Genomic DNA, 11,800 nt, shown 5'->3' on the forward strand with positions numbered 1-11,800 from the left:
ACCAGTTCCTCAGCAACGTATTTATCCTCCACCTCACTCCATTCCAATTCTCACTATCGCGTGGCACAGGCAGTAAGCCTGAGATTATTACTTTGGAAGTCCTTTTTTTTAACTCTCTTCCTAGCCCCCTGAATTCTCCTTTCAGGACCTCTTCCCTTATCCTACCTATATTGTTGGTACCTATATGTACCACGACCTCTGGCTCCTCTCCCTCCCCTTTCAGGATATCCTGGACACGCTCAGACACATCCCGGACACCGGCACCAGGGAGGTAAACCACCATCCGGGTCTCCTGACTGCGTCCACAGAAACGCCTATCTGACCCCCTCACTATAGAGTCCCCTATTACTACTGCTCTCCTCTTCCTTTCCCTACCCTTCTGAGCAACAGGGCCGGACTCCTTGCCAGAGGCCCGGGCACCGTCGTTGCCCCCAGGTAGGCTGTCCCCCCCAACAGTACTTAAACAGGAGTACTTATTTCCAAGGGGTACAGCCACCGGGGTACTCCCTAGTCCCTGCCTCTGTTCCTTGCCCCCCCTAACAGTGACCCACTTGTCTACCTCCCGTGGTCTAGGAGTGACCACCTCTCTGTAACTCCTATCTATAACCTCCTCACTCTCCCTGATCAGACGGAGGTCATCAATCTGCCGCTCCAGGTTCCTAATACGGTCCCTTAGGAGCCCCATCTCGTCACACCTGGCGCAGATGTGGATGTCTGGAAGACTATCAGACTCCCAGATTCCCCACATCCGACACCCAGAACAAAAAACTGCCCTGGCAGTCATACTCACCAAACAAAGCCCCGCGCTCGGTTACTAAACCTACCGCCCGGCTGCTACTCCAACCGCTCCAACCGCCCACCCAAAAGAACTGAGTGATCTCCTGGGAGAGGCGAAAAACCGGATAAAAAACCCAGGCCAATTTGGGAAAAAATCCGGGAAATTCCTCTCCGACCCCAAGCTAGGCGATCGAAACTAGTCTGGGAGATCACACAGGTCTTACTCCTTACTATCCCCACACAATCCCCACACACTACTTCCCAAGCAACACAGCTTGGTGCTGCTTGCTGCTGCTTGCTACTGCTGCTGCTGCTATTGCTGCTTGCTGCTGCTGCTACTGCTGATTGCTGCTGCTGCTACTGCTGATTGCTGCTGCTACTGCTGATTGCATTGTTTTGGCCTCCACAGCCTTCTGTGGCAAAGAATTCCACAGATTCACCACCCTCTGACTAAGTTTCAATGAGGTCTCCCCTTATCCTTCTAAATTCCAGCGAGTACAGGCCCAGTGCCAGTTAACCCACTCATTCCTGGGATAATCCTTGTAAACCTCTTCTTGTAAGACCCTCTCCAGACCCAGCACATCCTTCCTCAGATATGGGGACCCAAATTGTTCACAATACCATGTGTCCGCACAGACCAGCGATCACCCAAAATACGCAATGAATTGGCCTCTACCGTTGTCTGTTGCAATAATCAGGCAAGACCTTACTTAAATAGACAAATTGTGCACTCATCTTGATTTACCTGATACATGGCAGGTCACCTTCAAGGAGAGATGATGGAAGTTCAAGTGAGAAGGGGAATAATTTGATGCCAATATACATTTATACTCCACTCTTTCCATCCATCCCCCATCCTAGTTCTCTGACCAGTTTGACTGTCCTGATTAAATTTTATCTTTGTATGCCTCGTTGTCAGCTTCCCTTAGCTAACAATGACAGCTTCCTTTGATCTCTCATTTTCACACCTTACCCTTCCATATCTCTTTGTCTCCCTCTCCCCTGATTCTCGGTCTGAAGAAATGTCTCGACACAAAATGTGCCCATTCCTTCTATCCAGATATGCTGCCTGAGTGAATCCAGCATTTTGTGTCTACATTTATGAACCATTCCACTAGATGTCAGCATGACACAACTACATTGAGACTGAAGGGGATGACAAAATAGCTTTCAAACTCTGCAATGTAGCACAGTCTATTAACCAACATGTAGGGGAGAGAGAGACCTGCAGAAACAAGGGAACCTACATCAACCGCGGCAGATTCTTGAGCAACCAGCAGCTTTGAAAAACTGCCCTGTCAGGTCCAACATCAGGTGCCAGATAATAGAGCACTTAGAATTTGGACTGAGCCTAATAATTTAAGTCTTGCTGCTTGCATATCTAAGAATCATGCAATAAGCTTGCTGCAGTACAACTTAGGTCAATAATGCAGTGGTATGAATATTGATTTCTCTGACTTCAAGTAATTCATACATTCCCTCCCCCTCCATCATCTCCCCCACCCAAGTCGCACCAGGTTCCCATTCTCACCTGGCAAATAGCTAACAATGGCCTGTTTCCTTTAACATCATTACGTTTTTGCATATCTTTCATTCATTTGACAATAGACAATAGTCAATAGGTGCAGGAGGAGGCCATTTGGCCCTTCGAGCCAGCACCGCCATTCAATGTGATCAGTACCCCATTCCTGCCTTCTCCCCATACCCCCTGACTCCGCTATCCTTAAGAGCTCTATCTAGCTCTCTCTTGAATGCATTCAGAGAATTGGCCTCCACTGCCTTCTGAGGCAGAGAATTCCACAGATTCACGACTCTCTGACGGAAAAAGTTTTTCCTCATCTCAGTTCTAAATGGCCTACCCCTTATTCTTAAACTGTGGCCCCTTGTTCTGGACTCCCCCAACATTGGGAACATGCTTCCTGCCTCTGACGTGTCCAACCCCTTAATAATCTTATACATTTCGATAAGATCTCCTCTCATCCTTCTAAATTCCAGTGTATACAAGCCTAGTCGCTCCAGTCTTTCAACATATGATAGTCCCGCCATTCCGGGAATTAATCTAGTAAACCTACGCTGCACACCATCAATAGCAAGAATATCCTTCCTCAAATTTGGAGACCAAAACTGCACACAGTACTCCAGGTGCGGTCTCACTATGGCCCTGTACAACTGCAGAAGGACCTCTTTGCTCCTATACTCAACTCCTCTTGTTATGAAGGCCAACATTCCATTGGCTTTCTGCACTGCCTGCTGTACCTGCATGCTTCCTTTCAGTGACTGATGCACTAGGACACCCAGATCTCGTTGTACGTCCCCTGTTCCTAACTTGACACCATTCAGATAATACTCTGCCTTCCTATTCTTACCACCAAAGTGGACAACCTCACACTTATCCACATTAAACTTGTTCTATATCTCTCTCAACATCACTGTCTATATCTCTCGATTCCCTTTCCCGTGACTAGTCTGAAGAAGGGTCTCGATCCAAAACATCACCCGTTCCTTCTCTTCAGAGATGCTGCCTGTCCCGCTGAGTTACTTCAGCATTTTGTGTCTAATGCAGAGATAGTTTCAGATATGGCTGAGAAAAATTTATGCAGCAAAAAATAAGTATTTTTCCATATTTAGTTTAGTTTAAAGACACAAAGTGCTGGAATAGTTTAGTTTAGAAATACAGCATGAGCACATGCTGTTCGGCCCACTGACTCCACGCTGACCATTGATCACTTGTTTACACTAGTTCTATATTATCCCGCTTTCTCTTCCACTCCCTGCACATCAGGGGCAATTTGCTGCATCGACCAGCGATCCCCATATATTAAGACTACCCTACGCACATTTTACATTTATAGAAAGCCAATTACCCTACAAGCCTGTATGTCTTTGAAGTGTGGTGGGAAACCAAAGATCTTGGAGAAAATCCTACACAGTCCCCGGGAGAATGTACAAACACCATAAAGACAGCACCTGTAGTCTGGATCGAACCCGGGTCTCTGACGCTGTAAGGCAGCAACTCCACCACTGCGGCACCATGCTGCTGTACCGTACCGCACCGTAATTAACCTACAAAACTACACGATTTTGGTGATGTGGGAGGAAACCGGAGCATCTGAAGGAAATCCACGGTGTCAGAGGGAGAATGTTCAAACTCCATGCAAACAGCTCCCCAAAGTCAGGATTGAACCCACGTCTCTGGTGCTGTGAAGCAGCAGCTCTACCAGCTGCGCCACTGTGCTGCCGTTATTTACAGTGTCAGAGTGTGTCTACCTTTGAGAGTTTGGGACAATCCTGTCCAGAGTTCATAAGTTCACAAGTGATAGGAGAGGAATTAGGCCATTCGGCCCATCAAGTCCACTCCACCATTCAATCATGGCTGATTTATCTTTCCTTCCTAACCCCATTCTCCTGCCCTTCACCCCTGACACCCATGGCCAGAGTGTCATTCATGATTCATTTGGTGTCATTCTGACTCGGGAGGATTGGAGACAAGTTCCACTCTTGAGAGTTAATCTCAAACATCTTGGCTGATCATCAATGTGGTACTCAGGGAATCCTACATGGTATGAGGATAAGAACTGAGGGATTGTTAAACTCCATGCAAAGCCATTTTATGTTGAGATGCCAAATAGCGTCTTCTATCCTCAGACGCATAGAAGAGTTTGCCAGAGTATCATGCTCAATATTTTTCCTTTAATCATTAAAACCAGCAAATGCAATCCATTGTTACGCAGATTGGCTTCCTACAACAGAACCTACAATTTAGAAATATATCATTCACTATAAAATGCTTCATGATGTCTTGAGGCACAATATAAATGCATATCTTCATCATAATTTCTTGCAAAGTTGGAACAGTGCAATCTTGTATGTAGTTTTGAGTTGGAGTGGAGCTGCTTTCGAATCCGTGTGTTATAATTGAATTACGTGAGTTGCATTTATCACAACTGCAATCCAAATGTACAGTCATACAGTGTGGAAACAGGCCCTTCGGCCCAACGCCCATACCGACCAACATGTTCAATCTACACCAGTCCTACCTACCTGCGTTTGGCCTATATCCCACTAAACCTGTCCAAATATTTCTTAAAAGGTTGCGATACTACCTGCCTCAACTACCTCCTCCGGCAACTCCTTCCAAACAAAAGTTACCCCTCAAGTTCCTATGAAATCTTTCCTCCCTCACCTTAAACCTATGTCCTCTGGTTCTTGATTCCCATGCTTTGGGCAAGAGACTCGGTGCGATCTATTCCTCTCATGGTTTTGTACACCTCTATAAGATCAAGATTATTTATTCACAAAATGCTGGAGTAACTCAGTAGGTCAGGCAGCATCTCAGGAGAGAAGGAATGGGCGACGTTTCGGGTTGGGACCCTTCTTCAGACTGAAGATCTTCAGACTGAAGATCAAGATGTCAACCGTAATTTAAGAACAAATCTTCTGTGAGGAACGATGTGATGTTCTAGCAAAGAGAATTCCTGCTTATGTATTTTGTAAAATGGCAAGGATGTTTCCTCTTGAAAAACTCTTTCGATTTTGACTTGTTATATGATAATTTTCTATTATAGGGATGCAGTAGGTCACTGCTTGTATAGATCTGGCAATGGATGTTATGTACCTGTGCAGTTGGTAGAGAAGTTCATAAGTTCTAGGAGCAGAGTTAAGCCATTCGGCCGATCAAATCCACTCCACCATTCAACCATGGCTGACCTCGCTCTCCCACCTAACCCCACGAAATATTGTTAAATTTTAAACAATGTCAATTCTTGCACCATATTCTTACATTTTGATCAGATCTTTGGTCTTGTCGTTTTTAATGTTTGCAATATGAAATTGAGAGTTGAGAATGCTTTGAGGAGTTCCTGCAAGTAGTACTTCATTGATTTTCAGTGGATCGATTTTTAGTGTAAACTTTGCTTAATGATTTAACAAACCAGGCAGAAATATCTAGATTACCTAGAATTCCATAATCCCCACCGAATTATAGTCAATAGTTTCTTCTCTTGACATCTCACCTCCATCCAAGACCGCAAGAAATTGCAGAGAATCGTGGACGCAGCCCAGACCATCGCACAAACCAACCTCCCTTCTATTGACGCCATCTACACCTCACGCTGCCTCAGGGAAGGCCAGCAGCATAATCAAGGACAATTCGCACCCCGGCCACTCCCTCTTCTCCCCTCTCCCATCGGGCGAAAGACAGAGAAGTGTGAAAACCTCCAGATGGGCAGTTTCTTCCCAGCTGTTATCAGGCAACTGAACCATCCCACCAACAACTAGACAGCAGTCTTGAGCTACTATCTACCTCTACCGAGACCCTCAGACTATCTTTGATCGGACGTTACTGGACTTTATCTTGCACTAAACGTTATTCAATTTATTCCCCTTACCATGTGTTAGCTCAATTGTATTGTATTGTCATGTATTGTCTTCCCGCTGAGTGTTTAGCACGCTACAAAAGCTTTTCATTGCACCTTGGTGCACGTGACAATAAACTCAACTCAAACTCAATATCTAACAATTAAACTTAATTAAATTTAAATTAAATCAAATTAAAATTAATTACATTAGTATTCCAACTAATCTTTGATACATTGCACACAGTTTAACTGAGATTTGTAAAGGCCAGGTTTAATTATATAAATGACGGCAGAACCACTTTAAGGATATTAATAGCAGCTATTGGATCACATCAACAATAGATTGGAGTACATCAAATAATTTACTCCTCTTGTTACCGCACGGACTCTTAAATCTATTCAAGGATGCAGATCCGAACGCCATGTATTTGAAATTAGACATTTTCAACCTGACAGCAGCCCCCATCCATTCCATCAACTTCAACATAAGGGCTTTGTTCTCAGCCCAAATGAGTTAACATGCCACTCACTTTGCCAATTAGTAGCTGATGCAGGTTTCACATAATGCTTTATTTTATTGGCGAGGTCACAGTTCAAGCTGGTCCATGAACTATCACTGAGGGGTCGGGTCACCGGTTACCTCTGTTACCCTGGTATTTTCCAACTCATAAGCTAGGGTCGACACAAAATGCTGGAGTAACTCAGCGGGTCAGGCAGCATCTCTGGAGAAAAGGAATAGACTGTAGCGACCATAGAGAATGGTCCAGGTCGTCGAACCCTCGGATTGGCCAGCGAGGTCACGTGGGAGCGCGACCGTGGGGATTGGTCCAGGGAACGACATCGCTGATTGGCCAGCGATGTCAGGTGCACGTTTGGCGCCCGATTTAGCGAGTTCGGCGAAGTCTTCAAGGAAGACAGTAAGTTTATATTGGTTGTCCTGTAACTTGTTGTTTTGGCTTTGTATTCGTGTATTGCGGCTGCAATAAACTTCGTCTACAACTTACAAGTTTCGGACTCGCCATATTGGTGACCCCGAATGTGATCTGGACGATCACCGACTGAGAGGAACCCGACGCCTCGTTGACGATGACCGAGCAGGGCACACCGGAGTCAAGCGCGGCAGGCGTTCATCTTCCGTTATTTTGGATGTACGCACCGCAAGCTTGGTTTATCCACGCCGAGGCCCAATTCCATATAAAGAAGGTGTCGGACGATTCCACGAAGTACTTCTACCTCGTCAGCGCTCTATCGCCGGACACAACCAAGCGCGTGATGCGGTTCATCGTAAATTCACCTGCGGAAGACAAGTATGAAACCATGAAGAAGGTATTACTGCGAACCTTCGGGTTAAATAAGCATGGTGGTGCGGCAAAACTTCTGCACCTACCGGAGCTTGGAGACAAACTGCCTTCCGTCCTCATGGCCGAAATGATGGTGCTAGCCGGTGAGCATACGGATTGCCCGATGTTTGAACAGGCATTCCGCGAGAAACTTCCCGAGGATGTCCGACTGCTGCTTACGGATTGTTCTTTTAAGGACCCCGAAGCATATGCAGCGAAAGCGGACGCGCTCATGGCGGCAAAAAACAAGGCAAGTGGTTCGATCAACAAAGTCTCGACATCGGTGACCACGCCACAGCGACAGCAAGATGGCGCCACGTCTCCCGCCAATTCTCCGAAAGCCCGCCAAAAAGATCCGCACAAGCGCGGCTGGTGCTATTATCACCTACGATGGGGGTAACGAATCCCGCAACTGTCGTTTGCCTTGTACCTTCGCGGGAAATGCCTCGGCCGATCGTACATAGGGGCAGTTACGATTGGCCAGAACCGGCGCCTCTATGTCCATGATCGATTCACGGACACAGAATTTTTGGTTGACACGGGAGCCATCGTCAGCATAGTGCCGCCGACCGACCTCGAAACCAGATCGGGTAAGACAGGTCCCACCCTCATCGCGGTTAATGGCAGCCCAATTCGCACTTTCGGTACACGGAAGATGTCCCTTGTGTTAGGCCTCCGCACGTACGAATGGCCATTCATCATAGCCGACGTCAAACAAGCGATCCTGGGCGCAGATTTTCTCTGGGCTTTTTCACTGGTTCCTGATGTCCGCGGTAACGACCTCCGACCCTCTGCCGAAGATGAGCACGTCGCTCCGACAATCGCCTCCTCGCCCAGCCCTACTGTCCAGGCCGTCGTCGCGGCCCCCGACTCGTATGCTGCGATTCTGGCAGAGTTCCCAGAGCTGCTCGTCCAACGTTTCGACGCACCTTCGGCTAAGCACGGTGTGGTCCATCACATCCGCACCGAAGGCCCTCCCGTTTTCGCTCGGGCCAGGAGACTACCGCCAGACAAACTGGTGGTGGCAAGGGCGGAGTTCCGGAAGATGGAGGAAATGGGAATTGTCCGTCAGTCTGACAGCCCGTGGGCCTCGCCGTTACACATGGTCTCCAAGGCATCTGGGGGGTGGAGGCCATGTGGCGATTATCGGCGTCTCAATGCTATCACCACGGCTGATCGCTACCCCATACCGCACCTACAGGACTTTTCATCTGGCCTGGAAGGAGCGGTGGTGTTTTCCAAAATCGATTTGGTGCGAGGATACCATCAGATTCCGGTGCGACCGGAGGACATACAAAAAACTGCAACTATTAATCCGTTCGGGTTGTTTGAATGGTTGCGTATGCCTTTCGGTTTAAAGAACGCGGCACAGGCTTTCCAGCGACTGATGGACCGCGTGGGCCGGGGTTTACCCTTTTTGTTTATTTATTTGGACGACATCCTGGTAGCCAGCCCCTCAGTGCAGGAACACCAGGCCCATTTGCGGACCGTGTTCCAGCGGCTTCAAGACCACGGGCTCATTATCCAACCCTCCAAATGTCAATTCGGCCTGCCCGCTCTCGATTTTCTAGGGCACAGAATTACTCCTGCCGGCGCCGTCCCTTTACCCGAGAAGGTTGAGGCTATCCGGGCTTTTCCCAGGCCCACCACAGTTAAAGGTCTGCAGGAGTTCGTAGGCATGGTTAATTTCTACCATAGATTCGTTCCGGCAGCGGCGCGAGTTCTGCGCCCGCTTTTCCAATGCCTTGCAGGGAATCCGGTAGAGTTGTTGTGGTCCCCGGCCGCAGTCGGCTTTTACGGCAGCCTTGGCAGACGCCACCATGTTGGTCCATCCGAGCCCCTCCGCCCCCACGGCCCTGACGGTTGACGCCTCTGACGTGGCGGTGGGTGGGGTTCTGGAGCAGCAGGTTGGTGGCCGTTGGCAGCCTTTAGCGTTTTTCAGCCGGCAACTAAATTCGGCCGAGCTGAAATATAGCGCATTTGACCGGGAGCTTCTAGCTCTCTATTTAGCTGTCCGTCATTTCAGGTATTTCCTCGAGGGCCGCCCATTTGTGGCCTTTACGGACCACAAGCCATTAACATTTGCTTTTTTGAAATTGTCTGACCCATGGTCGGCCCGCCAGCAGCGGCACCTGACTGCTATCTCCGAATTTACCACAGATGTCCGTCATATCGCGGGTAGGCTTAATGCCGTTGCGGACGCCCTGTCTAGACCTGCTTTTCCCCCTATTTCGGCGGTGGACTGCGAAGTGGATCCCCAGGAGCTCGCGGAGGCACAGCTCCTGGCGGATACCGTTTCGACGTACCAGTCCACCACTTCGGGATTGAAGTTGGCCCAGGTAGCTTGTGGGTCGGAGGGCACGAAAGTCTGGTGCGATGTTTCTCTTCCTCGTCCCAGGCCGGTAGTACCGCCCTCCCTTCAGCGCCGGGTTTTCGATGCCATTCATGGGCTGGCGCACCCGTCCATCCGCTCCACCTCTGCCTTGGTGGCAGCGAGGTTTGTCTGGCATGGCTTGCGGAAACAGGTAGCGGGGTGGGCACGTTCCTGCGTGCCCTGTCAGACCGCTAAAGTCCAGCGCCACGTCCAGCCCCCCGTACAGGATTTCGAAGTCCCGGCTTTTCGTTTTTTCCACATCCACGTGGATTTGGTCGGGCCTTTGCCTTCCTCCCGGGGCTACACCCACCTCCTCACGGTGGTGGATCGGTTCACCCGGTGGCCAGAGGCTTTCCCATTGTTTGATATTTCGTCCGCGTCTTGTGCTAGGGCTTTGGCCCTTCATTGGGTAGCTCGTTTCGGGGTCCCGGCAGTTATTACAACTGACAGAGGGCCACAGTTCACTTCGTCCCTCTGGGCCGCGCTGGCGGAACTGTACGGGTCCAAATTACAACCCACAACTGCATATCACCCCCAGGCAAATGGACTCGTAGAAAGGTTCCACCGCCAACTTAAGGCGTCCCTCAGTGCAAGGCTTGAAGGCCCGGACTGGGTAGACCAACTCCCTTGGGTTCTTTTGGGCATCCGGACTGCTCCTAAGCCAGATCTCGGTGCGTCGTCCGCAGAGCTGGTATATGGCTCGACCCTTCGAGTACCCGGAGATCTGTTTCCGGACCCTTCAGCCCTGCTCCCTACAGTCCCAGCAGCGTTAGCATCTCTCCGGGAACGGGTGGGCTCCCTGGCTCCAGTACCAACTTCACGTCATGGGTGTCCTATGGTACATGAACCGTCTTCCCTGAAGGACTGTGAGTTTGTTTTTTTGCGTAAAGATGCCCATCGCGCCCCGTTGCAGAGAGTCTATCAAGGGCCGTTCCGGGTTTTACGTAAGGGAACGGCTACTTTCACCTTAGACATGGGCGGCAAGAGTGAACTCGTCTCGGTGTCCCGGCTCAAACCTGCCCATTTGGACCCGGATCAACCAGTCCTGGTCGGTCAAACCCCTAGAAGAGGCCGACCTCCGTTAGTTCCGCCCAGTCCACAAACCCCCGTTCCGGCAGTTCCTCCAGGACCCCCCGTTTCGGCAGTTCCCCTAGGACCCCCCGTTTCGGCAGTTCCTCTAGGACCCCCTGTGCCGGTAGTTCCTCCAGAACCTCCCGTGCCGGCTTTTCCACCAAGTCCGGAACCTCCGGCTCCTGTGGTTCAGGCTGTCCCTCTCCGTACTCGTTATGGTCGCGAAATCCGGCTCCCTGCTAGGTTCCGCACCTCGGGTTCTGGGGGGGGTCATGTAGCGACCATAGAGAATGGTCCAGGTCGTCGAACCCTCGGATTGGCCAGCGAGGTCACGTGGGAGCGCGACCGTGGGGATTGGTCCAGGGAACGACATCGCTGATTGGCCAGCGATGTCAGGTGCGCGTTTGGCGCCCGATTTAGCGAGTTCGGCGAAGTCTTCAAGGAAGACAGTAAGTTTATATTGGTTGTCCTGTAACTTGTTGTTTTGGCTTTGTATTCGTGTATTGCGGCTGCAATAAACTTCGTCTACAACTTACAAGTTTCGGACTCGCCATAAGACGACGTTTCGGGCCGAGACCCTTCTTCAGACTGAGTGTCAGTGGGGAGGAAAAAGAGAGGTATAAAATGGATTGGAACAAATCAGAGCCGGCACCGATGGCCAAGGAAAGGTGGAGCCCACAATTTACTATTGTTGGCTGTGGAAGAGGTGATAACCAAGCGACACAAACAGTGAAACTAGTAGGATGACTAGGGTGGAGGAGGGACGGAGAGAGAGAGGGATTGCAAGGGTTACTTGAACTTAGAGACATCAATATTCTTACCGCTCCCCAAAATAAAATATGAGGAGTTGTTCCTCCAATTTGCGTGTGGTCTGACTCTGA

This window comes from Rhinoraja longicauda, chromosome 36 (genome assembly GCF_053455715.1).
Source record: "Rhinoraja longicauda isolate Sanriku21f chromosome 36, sRhiLon1.1, whole genome shotgun sequence".
Classification (NCBI taxonomy): Eukaryota; Metazoa; Chordata; class Chondrichthyes; order Rajiformes; family Arhynchobatidae; genus Rhinoraja; species Rhinoraja longicauda.